The sequence below is a fragment of the Sus scrofa genome, chromosome 9, assembly GCF_054392235.1.
Source record: "Sus scrofa isolate SSC_HxYL_T2T_F1_AM1 chromosome 9, Sscrofa_HxYL_maternal_Yorkshire_Landrace_v2.0, whole genome shotgun sequence".
NCBI classification, from domain to species: Eukaryota; Metazoa; Chordata; class Mammalia; order Artiodactyla; family Suidae; genus Sus; species Sus scrofa.
The window spans coordinates 93,889,220-93,907,164 of record NC_139391.1 but is presented as its reverse complement, the minus strand read 5'-3'; the positions used below and the strand labels follow the sequence as shown (position 1 = coordinate 93,907,164).

General features: G+C 37.7%; 1 protein-coding gene across 1 annotated transcript in view; it reads left to right on the top strand.

Annotated features, from left to right (window-relative positions):
- The first annotated feature begins 14,654 nt into the window (after positions 1–14,654).
- MACC1 (MET transcriptional regulator MACC1) overlaps positions 14,655–17,945 on the top strand; it is a 107,703-nt gene continuing 104,412 nt past the window's right edge. The window contains 1 exon segment of the mRNA XM_084978446.1: positions 14,655–14,782. The gene's annotated coding sequence lies outside the window, so the exon portion shown is untranslated.

Below are 17,945 nucleotides of genomic sequence, written 5' to 3'. Positions count from 1 at the left end.
TCCAATTTTTAGAAAAAATAACTAGCACTTATTAAAACATTGTCATTGCATTGTCATTGCATGCCAGATATTGTTAAATTTAACGCTTGCAAAATCCTAATGTTATAGATAGTATTGCCATCACTTTTCAGATAAGGGCATAGGAGGGTCATAGATCCTGTGGGTCATGAGCCAGGACTCAAACCAGGCCATGCTGCACCAGTACTCACCTTTAACTACTATACCATGTCACCTTTCTAGTTGTATCAGAACAGCAAAAAATTCCTTAACATTTGCATAGGAGTTTATAGTTCTTGATGCATTATTTCATACTAACACAATATATACCTATAAATTAGAAAAGACAAGTATTCTTAAGGCAATTAAGGCTGAGAAGGTTACTGTTCTATAAGGCTACACATCTATTTTATAGCTTTTCTAGACACGAACTGACTTTTAAGGCAAACACTATCAAGGCTATCCAAATGGAGAAAATGAAAAATTCAAAGGTGAATGAACTTGAGAGAAAGAATAGCAAAATACAACCTAAGAAGTGTGAATTTTTTTTTTCTTCCTGAATTTGGCAATAGCTCCAGCAGCTTCCTTGGGTTATGGTCCTTTGGAAATAGGCTGTGAGGGTAATCAATATCACAGTTTCCTTGTCTGTAAATTGTACTTAATAATCATATTTAGATCAGAGGGTTGTTATAAAGATGAGATGCCTGGCACATGGGTGCTACATTAGTATTAGTATATTACTGAGTGTTCACTATGTGCCAGACACTATTGTAGGGACTGGAAATAAAAACATAATCAGGTTAGACAGTATCCCTGACTTCACATGCCCTATATTCAATCCTTCTAGTCAGGAGGACAGATAACAAACAAGCATCAAATTTAGCATACATTATGTTTTCAAGTTGTGATCTAAATTGTATAATGGCTATACATATTCATATATTTAATAATGTAATACTTTAAATTAGACAAGGCTTCACCATTTTTAAGTAGCCTCCACATCTTTTATATCACTACAGTTGGCCCAGAATTTATTTGGCACATATTATTTTCAATCCTCCCCCAGATTCTGAAAGGTAAGAAACTGAGTTTCAGGAGTTCCTACTGTGGTGCAGTAGGTGAAGAATTCAACTGAGTGGCTCGGCTTGTTTCACTGGAATGTACGGGTTCAGTCCCCAGCGGACACAGTGGGTTGAAAGACGCGGTGTTGCCTGCACAGCTTCGGTTCAGATTCAGTCCCTGGCCTGGGAACTTCCTTATGCCACAGGTTCAACCATTAAAAACAAAACAAAACAAAACAAAAACAAAAAACTGAGTCTCAGAAATTCTCTGGAAGGTGGTAGAGGTAAAGTCAAAACTCACATCTGTCTTACTTTGAAGTCCATGTCACATGACTCCTCTATGCTGCCTCATAACACTGAGATGTGGTGAAACAGAAATTACACCCGTTTCCAGCTCAGAAAATATGACTTAGTTTAAGTGTCTTGCATCAAAGTTGTATAGCTTAGTAAATGGAAGAGTTTGGATATGAATCCAGGTTTTTAGGTTCCTATGTCAGTGTTTTATTTACTATAGCAAAATTGTAAAATTCCACATGCACTTGAAGAATGGTTGGAAATGCTATCTAGTCCCTCAAAGCACTCTCATACTTCATTGTTATTATTCATATCATTTTAGGGCTTAAACTGCATACATTCGAAAATCCATATCAACTGTGTGTGAGTCAATTTTCTGGGCTGGAATACAGCTTTTCAAAGAAACAGTGTTTGAAATAGGTGTTAGGTTCTAAACCAGCCCACGAAAGTCTCCTTAATATTTAGGGGCATGGGAGTACAATGTTAATGGAAGCTACTAGCTACTAGTGATATGTTAATTTCTCTGGATTTACATGAGGAGAGTTTCCTTTTTAGGGCAATCTGAAAGTCCTCGAATTAGAGTTCAGTTGGGAAAGGAAAGATGGAGAGTGATTAGAGAGAACAGTCACTTCATCAACCAATAGGTCATTCTTTAGTCAGGGAAGGTTTGCATTTTCATTCTCTTGTAACAGTCCCATGATAGAATTAGCTTAGATATTTCTGACTTTTGCGTGAAACAATAATCGTATTCTCTACAATTTTAGACAATTTTTAATTGTTAAAAAATAGCAAGACTTCTGGCGTGTTTAGACCATGACCTGTTAACTCCCCAGTGCCATACCTATACTTCCTAAAAAAGAGATTATGTATAGAAAAATTCTTTGGAAATTAGTTTGAAATCTAGCATTTCTCTGAATCACTCACATTCTCAGTAATGTTGGAAAAGTTGGCCAGGAAAGAGACCAATAGGCAAATCAGTATCAGGAGCATGAATATAAGAGGAAATTGTGTGGTGACACCACAAACTATCCTCCTAAGACTATTAAATTGGCCAGAAACGTTCTTTTATATTATGTGGCTTACCTTTTGGAAACACAAGCGAATATATCCAAAATGAGTCCCAGGGCTCTTTCGTATTTCAGAACTTTTATCTTTTCATCTACCCATCAGTGATTGTGAGAGGGACTTTTCTCTGTTTAATTTCTTCTTTGGAATCCTAAAGCATTTCCCTAAAGTGTTTTTGGTCCTCAGATTCTTTTTTGACAATCATTCTTTCCCTTTTACCAAATGGTTACTTTCAACCACTTATATAAAACATTTATTTAAAATATGCAGTATTATGGTTTCCAGAGTGTTGGAAGAGTGATGACTCAAGAAAAAAGATTTTTTTTTTTAAATGTCATTGTATAAAGTGGAAAGAACCATGAATAAAGAGCCCAGAGATCCAGGGTCCACCCTGTTTCATCCATTAAGAAGATTCACTTAAATCCTTAGATTCCCAGTTTGTTGCGGTGCCTGATACAATGTTGTGTGTTATATGAATAAATATTGTTGTTTGAATTTGCAAAATAAAGGTAGTTTTGAACTTGAAAAATTCTAAGTAACTCTTCCATGGTAAGAATCTCTTTTTTAGACTCTACACTAGTGTCATTCTAATAACTTTCATGATACCTACAAATGACTTGCATATCATTAAAATTTTGTCCAGCAGACCTTTCCTAGATAATTAGTAAACTATTATTCTTTTGCAAAGATAAATGGAATAGGGGCAAATCTATTTTATAAATTTAGATAATATCTATTTTAAGTTGTAGATAATAGTAGCAAATAATGTTTTATAATAGCACCAAAATTCCCTTTTAAATCTTTAAGAAATTAATGCTTTAAGTGCTAAGGAAAGTTCAGGATAATTTAATTACACATCATAATTAATGTAAATAATAGCCTTCTGATTTTCATCTCAAACATATTTGATATTTTGTCTTTCTTACGTACTATTCATTTTTAAATGCCTTATGAACTGCCACATGGACTTTAAAACATAGATTTGAATCTTAAAAATGTAAAATTTCTGGTGCCTCTTCCATTACTGAGAAATTAACTACTCTGTTTCAAATGCAAATTATACCTTTTGGGTGAGAAGAAACATATTTGTTGAACAGCATTTAAAATTCTACCAGAAGAACCTTAGTAACTTAAAAAAGAGTATTTGTCCAAATTGAGATAAATTGTTTCCTTCTTACTGATAGCATTAATCCTTAGGATAGCTACCTAAAATTATCATCATGGAATTTAGGGTGACACATTGCCTTAATCACTTGTGTGAGGGCTAGTTAATTTCATTTCCCAGAAATTCAGTGAAATCTCTAGATCTGTATTTATTTAATACGGCATCTTTGACTTTAAACTCTGGCTTTGGAAATTTATAAATTTCTTCTGAAATGAAAAGAGGGGAAATAACTGTAATCGGTGTTCCAGTTAATTGTTCTTTTTTAGTGATGACTATCTGGATATGACTCTAGTCTCTATCCTAAGAAAATGTGAGGAGAATATTCATGTTGGAAGAAGATCCATGAGATACAATTGGGAAAAGATGAGCAACCGTGCGTCTTTTGTTAATGAGGTTATCCCTAATAATCTCATAAACAAGTACATTTTAGCAAAAGCCTCATCCAGTCCTAAAAAATATATTTTTTATAAGTTTCCCTAGTGACAAGGCCTCACAGAGCTTATCTGAACAACTAACATAAATTATTTATAAAATTATCATGGAATTAAGAACTCAAAGGAAGCCTTTTCTGTGGATAGCCAAGATCTAAAGGGAAAGAAGGAGGGAAGTATTCCTGATAGAGAAAATGTGCAAAGACCTTTGGTGGAAGAAAACTTGGAAAATTCTAGGAATTAAAAGAAGTCTCCTCTGGAGCAGAACAAATCATTAATAGTAATATACTACGTGGGTGGACATATAGGAAGGGACTCAGAGACCATGGAGGGCCTTACTGGCTAAATAGGGATTTTATCTTTACCCAAAAGGGGTAAAAATACATTTGGGAAAAACCTTTCTCTTTTCGATATAAAGAATGGATCGAATATCATCAAACATTGATAAAGAGATCAATTAGGCTATTGTTGTGTTCTGGGCACGGGAAGTGACTAGTTGGGAGGAGGTTAATGACAGTGAACATGGAAAGAGGGATATGGAATACTGCTTAGGAGGTATACCTGACAGGGACTGACTGGTAATGATTTAGATATGAAGAAAAGCAGGGCATCTGTCCTGGGAAAATTGGACTGCTCAGCCTGCCACTTCCTGAGGTAGGCAACACAGGCAAAGAAACCATTTAGGGGCAAATTTATGATTTTGTTTTGGATTAAGATGCCAAATGAGGGTAGTAATGAAGAAGAATGGAGAGCTGGATATCTTGAGTTTATGGCTCAGAGGAGAGCTCTGATAAAACTTAAAAACAGTTAATGTATAGAAGGTAGTAGAAGCAGTGGCAAAGATGAAATTGCCTGGGGAAAGAGATGAGTTGCTAGGACAAGTTGAGTAAAGGAAAATGAGTTTGGCAAATACAGAAAAAGAGCAGCTAGAGAGGAGAAAAGCATCAAAAGAGTAGAGCCTCTCAGATGCCAAAGGAGAGTAAGTTCCAAGGAGAGATCAGTGAACCTCACTGTAGGAATTGAATCCAACTCATCAGATTTTTCCAGCTCTCTGTCTACAGTCAAATGGTAGATGGCTGTACTTCCTGGCTCATTGTGGGTGGGTGTGGCTGTGCAATTCGTTTTAGCTGAAGAGTTACAAGTGAAAAGAATGTGTTGATTCCGGGCCTATAATTGCCTGCATGAAGTTCATCAGTGGTCTCCCTCTTCCAGGACAACAGGCAACGTTCAAATTAGATGCCGCTCTGAAGGTCTAAATTCCTGAGTGATTCGGTTGAGCAAAGCCCTCTAGCTAACCCTCAATGGATAGGAAGAGTGAACAAGAAAGAGACCTTTGTTATGTTGTGCCTGAGGGTTTAGAATTGTTTTTGTTGTTATTGTTATTGTGTTTTTTTTGTTTGTTTGTTTGTTTGTTTGTTTGTTTGTTTGTTTTTACTGCAGCATCATCTAGACCATTCTGAATGATATATGTTAAAATCTGGTGATAAAAATTTTTTCAGATTGAAAAAAATAGATTGGATTTAGAAAAAATGGCCATAAGGGGAGCTTAATGATAGCAGAAGTCAGATTAAAAAGGGTTGAGGACTAAGAAGATAAGGAAACTGACAAGTATACAGGGAAAGATTATGAAAATGTATCAGTGATGGGATGGAAAGGTTATCATAGGTACTTGAGAGGGATGTAAAAGTTTGTTTTTTTTTAATAAAGTGGGGGATATTTGAGAGATGAGGATTGGAAGGATTCTGATGAAAGAGGTAGAATATGAAAGAAAATACAAGAGGAGTTCCTGTTGTGGCTCAGTGGTTAACGAATCTGACTAGGAACCCTGAGGTTGTGGGTTTGATCCCTGGCCTTGCTTCGTGGATTAAGGATGTGGCGTTGCTGTGAGCTGTGGTGTAGGTCACAAATGAAGCTCTGATCCCACATTGCTGTGGCTCTGCTATAGGCCGGTGGCTACAGCTCTGATTAGACCCCTAGCCTGGGAACCTCCATATGCTGTGGCAACAACTCTAGAAAAGGCAATAAGACAAAAAAAAAAAAAAAAAAAAGGCAAGAGAAAATAAGAGATGATTGATGCTGAGAATTTCTTGAAAAGGCCAGAGGGAAATGCCTTGAGAACTACTAACAGAGTTAGGCAAATTTTGACTAACAAGTAATTTTTGGCTCTTTATAAAGACAATGAATCATTTATTGGAACAAAAATGAATGAAAAAATGAGTGAATGAATGCATGAACAGACAAATAAATAAGTAATTCTGTAATGAGTAAACCAGACATAGTTAAGAATTCTTTATATTCAATTTACCTCATTCTTTTATGGTCAATGCCATCTACAAGAAGAGACAGCTCTTAATTCACCCTTTTGGAATGAGACATCTATACAGTTAGAACCAGTTCTAAGCAAAACTCTAAGTAACTTTAATTCAGGCCATGTTAGTTAGGCTCTTTCCTGCTGCAAGAAATACGTGAAGAGGGTGTGTTGAAAGGATGGAAAATAAAGTGAAGAAGCACAGGAAGTTACTATGACATTTGTACAATCAGAAAGAACTCATAGTTTAGGATGTAACTATTTTGCATATACCGTAGATTGTAGGCTCTGTGGAGGCATGAATTTCTGTCTATTTACTTCACTGCAATATACCCAGGTCTTAGAATAGTCCACGGTACTCAGTAAGTATTTGTTGAATGTAAGAATGACTAACAGCTCACCTTGCTTTGCCTTTATTAATGTCTAATATTTCTGAACCTCTGATTCTGCCATTCCTGTTACTAACCTTTATCATACTCTACTTCTTCCTCTGTCTCTTTCTACTGCCACTGCCAATTACCAACCCTCCACCCTGCTGCCCTCTTACTCCCACAGTCTCTGCATATTAGTCAAGCTTTTGACTGGTTTGTGGTTTCTATTTTCCGTCTTGTCAAGGTGTTTATCTTGGTTTTATAACACTCCAGAGACAATAACTCTATCTGAAGTTTTTCATTTTCATGTCATAAGACTGATGATATGATTGGTTAGTTAGTTACTACCCAATACACATATTTTCAAAACCTGACAGGGCATAGCTCTCATGTCAGAATACCTCATAAGACCACTATTTAGCTCTGTAGTTTTCAAATTTGCCACCCCAGAAAGGAAAACATTTTCTCTTTGACCCAACACTCAAACATACACACAGACACACAAACACACATATGTGCATTTACATACACACTGAAATGAATACTTCATGAACCAGAATTGTCCCTTTTGAGTTCAATGTATTGATTCATTTTATTCTGGTCTAGTCTATCTTATCTTACTCATTCCATCCATTCTGTTCTATTCCATTTCCATTTATCCTACTTTACTTAAAAATGTTGATGAATTGACTCATGGCCTACAAACAGGTCAAACATACAGTATGAAAAACCCTGGTCTAGTTTGCATATGGCTGACTTTGATCTGGACATGAATTTTCAGTCCAGTCATTTGGGATCAATTATCTGTGGTCATTCAGGGCTGTAGAGGCATGTATTACAAGGCATGAAAAATAATATTTGTGGCTAGATTCTTTCATGTAAAGGGAGAGATGCTCCTTTTTCATGTGAGTTTGAGAGGTACTTCATATGGTCTCTCTGATACAGGCCAACTCCTACTCAACTTAGTGCTACCCTTATCCTTCCCTACCCTATCTACTTCATACACTAACTCCTACTAAACTGGTAGTTGATGAATTTTTGCATTGAGAAACCCTCTAAGGTGTATTTCCATTTTAGTATGGTCGTAGTTTTTAATGTAATTTTATCACTTCTGAGAGCAAACCACTTTACAACTGAATCATGTGTCTCTAGTAATAAAATAATGAGTGAGAGCGAAGGAGCAGGTGATGTTTGAGGGAACCAGGGCCTCTTTATATGTCTCTTCAGTTGCATATCTTCTTCTTCTGTTTGCAGATAAAAAGATTTTCTCTTAATTCCAATGGGAAGCTTGTATGGGATCCAGTTCTATCCCTAGAGTGCTATATAGACAAGTTCCTGAGGTGGTAACATGGTGAGGCCAGAAAAATGGCCTCTCCAAGATGTTCACACCCTAATCTCTGGAACCTGTTAATACGTTACCCTACTTGATAAAAAGGGCTTTGCAAGTTTGGTTAAGGGCCTTTACTTTGAGATTTGGGTGGATTATCCTGGGTTACCTAGGTGGTCCCAATGTCCCTTTGTGGAAATGTTTTCCCAGCTGTTGAGAGAGAGAAAGAGAGAGAGATCAGAATCAGAAAGAGGATTCCACCTGCCGTTACTGACTCTGAAGACGGAGGAAGGAGATCTGAGCTAAGGGATGTGGATGACCTCTAAAAGCTGAAAAAGGCAAGGAAATGGACTCTCCCTCAGAGCGTCCTAAAAGGCATGTGGTTCCACTGACACCTTGGTTTTAGCTTAATGAGATCAACATCAGCCTCCTGATTTCCAGAACTATGGATGGTAAATTTGTATGGTTTAAGCCACTACATTTGTGCGTACTTTTATCAAGGTAGAAATTGTAAATGAATACACTCAGAATGAACTTGTCAGCATCAGGAGAGTGTGTGGAAATAGAAGCAGCCAACCTCATATAGGTTCTGACTTCCCAAAGGGAATCCCTATAAGGTAGTGGATGGGTGACCTAAGGCACTCCTTTTCTTCTATGCCAGAGAACACTGGGATTTATATTTTGTAGGTAAACCTGTCTTTATGGAGTTCAGAACTTTCGGGGGTTTAATCTTTATCAGAAACATATAAAATAAGAATCAAGATATGAAATATACTTTCTTTCAGGGCTTCAAATTGACAGAAAAATTAACCTTTTTTTTTTTTTTTTTTTTTTTGTCTTTTTCTAAGGCCTCTAATCTATGGAAATTCCCAGGCTAGTGGTCTAATCGGAGCTGTGGCTGCTGGCCTATGCCAGAGCTACAGCAGCAACACAGGATCTGAGCTGCGTCTGTGACCTAGAGCACAGCTCACGGCAACGCCAGATCCTTAACCACTGAGCAAGGCCAGGGATCGAACCCACAACCTCATGGTTCCTAGTCAGATTCATTAACCACTGAGCCATGACGGGAATTCTGAAAAATTAAACTACTATTGAAAATTTCCAGTGATGGTGTCCATAGCACATAGCAGTATGTGAATGGATGTTAACATTAAAAAATGTCTTTGTGTCTTCTTGTGCAATTTTTTAAAAAATGTTCAAGAAATGTGTGTGTGTGTATAGTGAAGTATATTATCTAAACTATAGTGGCAGATGAATTTGAAATATTTGACATGCCCCCTTGTCTTGGCTTATAGATTGTGAAGTTTTTAAAATACAATTATTCTCAAATAACTTGCAATCTGGTATACCAGGGACTCAGAGTAAACTCTTCTTTTGTCCTAAAGAGGGTGGAATTGCATGCTTACATACACAGGTGCATATGTACATACACACATAACACATACAGGTTAATGGGATGCCTAAAACCACTATTTTAATCAAGGGACACAAAATCCTATACATTTTTAGGACTTAATGACAAATTCATGCTTTGGAAATTTTCTGGAAAACCATGTAAACTCTGGGGAAGTTGATGTAAAGATAGCTGAAGATTATTTCAGAGTGATCTTGCTATGAAAATGGCGGTTGTGTCAATAAAAATACAGAGGAGTCAACAAATGCAGAACTCTTTAGGTTACCATTCATTATAGGACAAATAATCCATAGGCATTCTAGTACAAACTACACAGAGGGTTCTCTGTTATTGATTAGTAGCAAAAGGGCAGCTTGAAAACATCTTATGATCATGTGAAGAATTGGCATATATTCTCTTATGTGTTATCCTGAAAGGAAAAAATGAAAAAACAAAAAACAGCAACGAAGTTCTAAACTACAGCTTGATGGGGGTCAGTTTGTGGATGATTCATCTTATGGTTGAATAAGGAGCCAGAAAGAAGTAATGAAGGTAAATATGAAATTGTAAGAACAACTTGGCTCACTTTCTTAATCTAGGGAAATTAGGATCAATCTGACCTAAATTAATTTAGGGCCTAACATTTCACTATGATTTGAATTACTCACTGAAATTAACTAGTAAATGGCACAGTATCAACTGGTTTTGGAAAGTAACAGTGTGATCATGACTCAGGGACAAAGTGACCCAGAAAATGGGAGTCACAGTCAGCCCAGGGGTCTAAGAGTTAATGCATATTGAAACAGGACAAAGAAAAAACTCCAGGGGGAACTTTCTTATAACTTTGCAAATGTGGCCTTTCTCTTTGCAAGATAGCCTCATATGGGGAAAAATCTGAGCATGTGGGGAATATAGCTATTTCCTATTACTCTTTCTGGTATATTTGTACTATAGGGACCAAACATGAGTGACATTTAGCATAGGTCATTAAAGGATACCAAGAAAATCCCCTTTTAATTATTAAGTAATACCCTAGGCATATTCAAATCACTTTTTGTGTTTGATTTCCCCCTCTGTGTACAGGGAATCACTAGCTCTGTTCCCTACCAGATACGTAGAGGGAAAAAAGTCTATAAATTCTAAATCAGATGAAACATTAGGAGAAAAAATTACATCTGCTTTAATGAGCAATTGACAGCTTCCATGTGGTCAGAGAATTTTTAAGTTGGAAGAACTTTAAGCAAGACTTCCTCATTTTACTGGTCAGTTCAATTTAGGTCAACACATATGTACTATTGCCAGGCGCTGTGGAGCTTTTGGATATTTAGAGAATATGTACGATCCAGTCCTTGATTGAATAAAGTCTGAAGAAAATGGGGTGGGCAGAGGTGACTTGTTTTACAGTGAAGTACAAGCTATGTTAGAAGTATATATTAGTATTCCAAGCAATAGCAAATCACTTGGGCTGATCTAAATTGAAGAGCAACACACCAAACTCCAGTCCCGCAATTAATGAGAGGGCTGGATATCAGGCTCATGGCTCGTGAAGCCAAGGCAGCAGCCAAAATAATGGTACTGGATAAATTAGTTGTGTCTGCTAAGCCCTAGAAAACTCAATTTGCAGGGCCATTACTATGAGTCTTGGCTCTACTCCCCATGGCCCTGACAGACATAGCCAAAGCATGACACTGTTTGCATAGCTACCTCTGTTCACCTCGAGTATTTTCTGTCTCTGCTGTTGTGTGTCTCCAGTTCCTAATTCCAGGTCCCAGATAACTGTGTATGATTAGCCACTCTAAGTGCTTTGCTTCTCCCTCATCTACCAGGCTGGCTATCAGTGAGAGTCACTGGCATTTTAGCTTCCATATTTGTTGACACCATTAGAGTATAGATGGGGTGAAGCAGATTTCAAACTCACAGTTGCAAACATCACAGTGTCTTTAAGCTTAAATAATCTTTGGGGTGACTCCTTTTTTATTCTCAGTCTTTCAGCTTCTCCTTGAGTCATAAAGGCATACTTGTCCTAACACCTGGTATCTGCAGATCCACTCACATCTTGGCACTCTCATGTTTTCACAGTGAAGAATCTGTGAATAGCTAGTGCCTGATTATCTCTCCCAAATGGGCAAAGAATGCAATGGTGTCAGCTGTGTGACTGAACATGGAGCCCTGATATATTTCACGTTTCAGTACCTACCAGTATGTTTCAACTGAAGCCCCCATGGAGTTCTACTCATTCTCTGGCTTTCTTTTTCCCACACACTGGAGTAGAAGGGGCTGGCTTTTCATACCCTTTTGCTGTCTGTCAGGAAATAACAGATGTCCATATTTTACTTATTTTTATTTATTTTGTCTTTTGTCTTTTGTCTTTTTTTAGGGCTACACCCATGGCATATGGAGGTTCCCAGGCTAGAGGTCGAATCAGAGCTATAGCTGCCAGCCTACACCACAGCTCACAGCAACGCTGTATCCTTAACCAACTGAATGAGGCCAGAGATTGAACCTGCAACCTCATGGTTCCCAGTTGGATTTGTTTCACTGCACCATGACGGGAACTCCGTCCACTTATTTTTAAAATTTTATTGGAATATAGTCAACTTAAAAATATTCTACTTATGTTTTAGGTACAATAAATCTCGTGGCTGCAAGTGATCATGATTTCAGGGGAGAAATTAAAATATCTTGGTTTAGCATGAGCAAAATATCAACCCAGTCAGATATTTGTGTAAATCAGTACTAGAAACATAAGGGGGCTAGAATGGGTTAAGGGGATCAGAAAAGACATGAGAGGAACTAACAACTACTGAGAGAATTCCCTTCCTGGGTGGGAGAGATCAGTGATTAAGAATTATTTGAAGGGAGTTCCCGTCGTGGCACAGCGGAAACAAATCCGACCAGGAACCATGAGGTTATGGGTCTGATCCCTTGCCTCACTCAGTGGGTTAAGGATCTGGTGTTTTAACCCACTATCTGGGTTAAGGATCTGGTTGCTGTGAGCCGTGGTGCAGGTCATAGAAGTGGCTCGGATCCCGTGTTGTGACCTAGGCCGGCAGCTGTAGCTCCGATTAGACCCCTAGCCTGGGAACCTCCATATGCCACGAGTGCAGCCATAAAAATACAAAGAGACAACAAACAAACAAACAAGCAAACAAAACAAAACAAAAAACAAGAATTATTTGAAGAATTGTATATCAATTATACTTCAATAAAAAAATTAAAAAATAATTATTTATAGAAGTCTAAAGGGCAGGGTTTTGACTTCAGAGCCAGGAGATAAGATTAGAGGGGAAGGGAACCAGATATGCTGGAGCTGATGTTCAAAAATCATAGATGGAGGCAGGACCAGCTCTCCAAGATGGAGTCATGGGACTGAGGGCCAGCCCTTGGGAGGCTGTTAGAAAGGCAAGAGCATCAGTACGAGGCAGAGCTGGCGAAATAATCAGTACTGATCCAGGAAAGCCTTCATTTGAGGTACTGTCAGGGCTTAAATTAATACATTTAATAACATACTCTTCTGGAAATAAAGGTTGTGGAACCTCCACAAGACTAGACCACAGGGACATTCTGTTAACAGAATTGCTTCTAGCTATTTGACAGTTCTTTAAATGCAAATGTTTCTTGGGAGAGAGAAAGATGGTATTAACATCCAGTTTAGAGTTAATACCTCAGTTATTTCATTCATTAGTTGTTTATCAGAAACATTTACATGTAAATTACTGAGTGGGAACAAAATAAGATCTTGCCTTCAAATTGAAACATTAAGATATGTGCACACACACACACACACACACACACACACACACACACACACACCCAATGAAACAAGATATAACATCTGTTATGAGAGGACTAGGTAAAATATCAACTTGTTAGGAGAGGAAGAATAATTCAGATTAGGGCAGACTGGGGAGGGCTTCTTGGATAGGAATATTTTTTCACTGGGCTTTGAAAGACAAAAAAGTCTGAACATTTAAAAATGGGCAAAGAATATTTCAGGGAGAAGAAACAGCATGAGAACAAAATCTATAGGGTTTGGGAAAATAGAGAACCATTTGTTCTGAAAGGAATATAAATGACATAAGGGCAAATTAGGTTCTGGTCAGGAGATTATTCCTTTTCCTCTGACAAAGGAAAACAGAATGACTCAGTTTGAGCTGTGGAATGAGTGACGCAAGGGGAAACTTCACTATGGCTTTGGGTGGATCAGGTAGGACGGGCCACAGGAAGCCCCATGTTCCTTAGGTGTGTGGCATGAAGGAAGGAGGGAGCGAAAGTGTAGAAAATGGAAAAGAAATTTCTCTTTTGTCACCATTCTGCTGTCTGCTTATTTTAGCTGAATCCATCCATTAGGTTCTTGGGCCCAGACAAGGTCTTGTCTATTTCCGTTTTATGGGTTGCTTCTAATGTGAAATAAAAGGCTAGAGACAGACGATGTATGAACAAATAGAGAAAACACTTTTCTTAGCTTTTGTTTGTTTATTTCTAACACTTTCTTTTTCCCAGTGTTGCAAAGAAGTGAAACAACTATTTCACCTTTAATTTTTTACCCAAGTTTTAAAATCTATTTTTCCATTCAATTTTCTTGTTTTTGAATTTTGAGCAATCAGAAGCAATGCTGGAATCTACAGAAGGAAGACACCAAATCAAGGAATGAAAAGAAAAATGGAAGAAAATATCAACAAAGATTCCATTTTCCTCACATTTTAAAAAGCATATTTAAATAAATCCGGGGGATTTGGAAGATGAGGGGTAAAATGTCCCCATTATATCCCTAAAGAGTGACATTGCAGTGCTGATGCAGGAGGAACTAGAGGCTTTCAGGCCTCACCTGGGAAGTCCTCTTTCACCTCATCCTCAGCTCTGAATCACTCACTGAGAGAGAATCTGGCCAGGCAGGTTCCACACCTGCATGAGGAGGATTCGTTTGCATAAAGAGTTTTTAATTCTTGCCAACACAGAGGGTGCCTTCTTACTCCTTGGCAAACTCTTTTGTTTCCTTTTATAGAAATAGTTTCTATTTACAAATTGTACTTAGATATACCCAGCTGATAAATACATGTTTACTTTTTGCTTTGTTTTTTCATCTTCCTAGGGTGAAACTGTAACCATCCACCCTCTTCTCCTGGTTTCAGGTGAGGAAATTGAATTGTGGGAATTGTAGTTCTTCTAAGCTTTTAAGGTTTCTGATTGGGCAGCCTGAGCCACACCGGGAGGACTTCTAGTCCCAGGTGGCTCTGTAAGCAGTAGTTCAGGCGCCACTTACAGAGCAAGGCACATTTGCAGAGAGTCCTCCGTTTTGGTAAAATGAGTTCCATTCACTCTACCAAATAATGTTCCTGAAATGAAGAGGCTGGATTCATTTCCACAACTGTAAGTGCTGTTTTTAAAAATTAATATCCTTTTTACTCTTGATATATAGTACAAATAGAAAATTGTGTCATTTCTAGAACAATTGAACAAACCGAATGTTTCTTCCTTCACAAACCCTCCTTGGAAAGGAAAAAAGGGAAGGTAATGGATATTCTGTGGGTTTTTACGACATGGTTTAGAATAAATTTTAACACATAGAATAGACTAATATCTTGATACATGGCATTGGATGAAATAATTTATAAAAAGAGGAGTAAGACATGCAACATTCAAAGTCAATGCAAACAGCAACTAAATCCACTTTGACTTGTTTCAAATATGTAGATGATTGAAATACCCTGAAATTTTAAAATATTTCAAAAGGCAGCAGCTGTGTTGAAAAGACTATGGGCATTCAAGTCAGATAAAGTTGGATTCAGGTAGTTCCCATTGTGGCTCAGTGGAAACAAGCCTAGTTTCCATGAGGATGTGGGTTCTATCCCTGGCCTCTGTTAGTGCATCAAGGATCCAGTATTGGTGCTGTGATATAGGTCACAGATGTGGCATGGCTCCCATGTTGCTGTGGCTGTAGCCACAGCTGTAACTCTGATTTGACCCCTAGCCCGGGAACTTGCATATCCTGTGGTGTGGCCCTAAAAAAAAAAGTTGGATTCATTGGCCTCATTGCTTATTAGATATGTGAATTGTGGCAAAATGCTTCACCTTTCAAGCCCTAATTTCCACATTTGCAAAGTGGGTATAAAACCTACCTCACTGGATTAATAGAATGAAATTAGTATGGTATATTGTACTAAATAGATGCTTAGGCAATAGCTACTGGATATAATCTTGTCTTCTTTCTAATTAAGTTTCAATTAAGCTTCAAAAACAGATTAAAGAGACAAAAAAATTATTGTAGGATTCCATTTACATAAGGTATTGAGAGTAGTCAGATTCATAGAAACAGAAAGTAGAATGTGGTTGCCAGGGCCTGGGGAGAGGAAGAAGTAGGAAATCTTTATTAGCGGGTAAAGAGTTTCAGTTTTTCAATTTGAAAATGTTCTAAGATTTGTTGCACAATAATGGGAATATACTTAACACTATTGAACTATACATTTACAAATAGTTAAATGGAAGATTTTATATAATGTGTTTTTACCATAATTAAAAAAAAAAAATCAAAAGCATGTAGTAAAAATTCTGGGGAGTTCCCATTGTGGTTCAGTGGAAATGAATCTGACTAGCATCCATGAGGACACAGGTTCAATCCCTTGCCTTGCTCTGTGGGTTAAGTGTCTGGTGTTGCCATGAGCTGTGGTGTACGTCGCAGACATGACTTAGATCCACCATTGCTGTCACTGTGGTGTAGGCCAGCAGCTACAGCTCTGATTCGATCTCTAGTCTGGGAACCTTCATATGCCGGGTGTGTGGATTTAAAAAAATGAAAGAAGAAAGGAAAAGAAAATTCTGGTGCCTCCCATTTATTAAGGTGCCTCTGGCTCTTTAAAAGGTGTGTCTTTCAGTGGTTCTAATTTTAGGATTGCCTTTGGATCACCTATGTTAGTTAGTGTCTGGTTTTTACATAACAATAATTGGCAGAGAGGAGATGCATTTTTGGTATATTTTTAGAGTTATCTCCACAGTTTTGTGGTGATCCTTTTATACCCTTCTTAATTACATGATTGTCTCTAATTCATAGTAGGGATCTTAATATGATTTCATAGTTATTGTACAAAATATAAAAATTACAAAGTCATAATTATGGGTTACACCTTACTTGAAAACTTTAGATACAACTCAAATGTATTTTTTTTTTTTTTTTTTGTCTTTTTTTGCCTTTTCTAGGGCCGCTCCTGCAGCATATGGAGGTTCCCAGGCTAGGGGTCGAATCGAAGCTGTAGTCACCGGCCTACACCAGAGCCACAGCGACTCGGGATCTGAGCCGCGTCTGCAACCTACACCACAGCTCACGGCAACACCGGATCCTTAACCCACTGAGCAAGGCCAGGGATCGAACCCGCAACCTCTTGGTTCCTAGTCGGGTTCATTAACCACTGAGCCACGACGGGAACTCCTCAAATGTATTATTTACTTTGGTGTTCTCACATTCCCTGTAGCTAATTTATAAACAGATTATTTTATGTGTCTGTCTTAGAAATAATAAGGCTATTAAGACAGGATCTGTTAAACACCACCCTATCTTAAAATGTATTAGCTAATTTGAAAGATAAAAGATAATTTGGAATCATTGATTTTAAACTTGAAAGCATGTTGTTGTTGAATTTTTGGAAAAATCTTTTCTTGAAAGATCACACTAATGCCTTGCTATCTATTACAACTAAGTGTCCTTCATGGTATTTGGTGATAACAACTAATATTTTTAATAAGTTTGCAAAGTTTTGCATGTGATATACATTAAATGTAATCTCTCTCAGAAACTATGTTAGGAAGTCCAGGGTCGCATTAGAATGAAAACAAAGGCAAAAAAACAAACAAACAAACAAACAAAACAAAACAAAAAAAAACCCCAAAACTAAAGAAGCACTTGATATAGTATAACATCTAAAAGGGCAACATTGTTTTTGCCATTGAATGCCTATCTATGGTCTACTTTCTCTAGGAAGTGTCATTTGTTTACTTAACAATTATTTCTTGCAGTCCTACAGTGTTCTCCCACAGGGGTGGGCTTTGGGGTTAAAGAGTGACTGAGGCATAGCACTTGAGGGGGACCTGTTCTACTAGAGGAGATACGTATTCATAAATGGCTAAAGGGAGAACATGCCAATTTATCAATAACTCATGCCATTCCTGGTGTCACTGTTGGTTAATTCCCACTGCTAAGAGTATATGGTGTTCAATATCCTGGGATTAAAGCTGCTTCAGTATATCTTTGCTTGAACCGCAATCACTGGAGACCCCCCCAAAATTTTTTTTGAAAAATCGTGTATGAGTCAGTCACAAGCAGAGTGGAGTGACTTCCAAAAAACATGGAAGAAACATGTACCCAGAATGCCCGAGGATAGAGAGGTCGTGGTGTACTGAAAAGCAAGAGGGTACTCTGGGAGGTGCTAGAACTGTATTTTCAGCTAGGCCTGGAAAGATGAACAGAGTTGAAATCATCAGAAAAAAATGAAGAGAATATTTCTTGCAGAGCAGCATTTACCAAACTTTGTTGAATGAAATG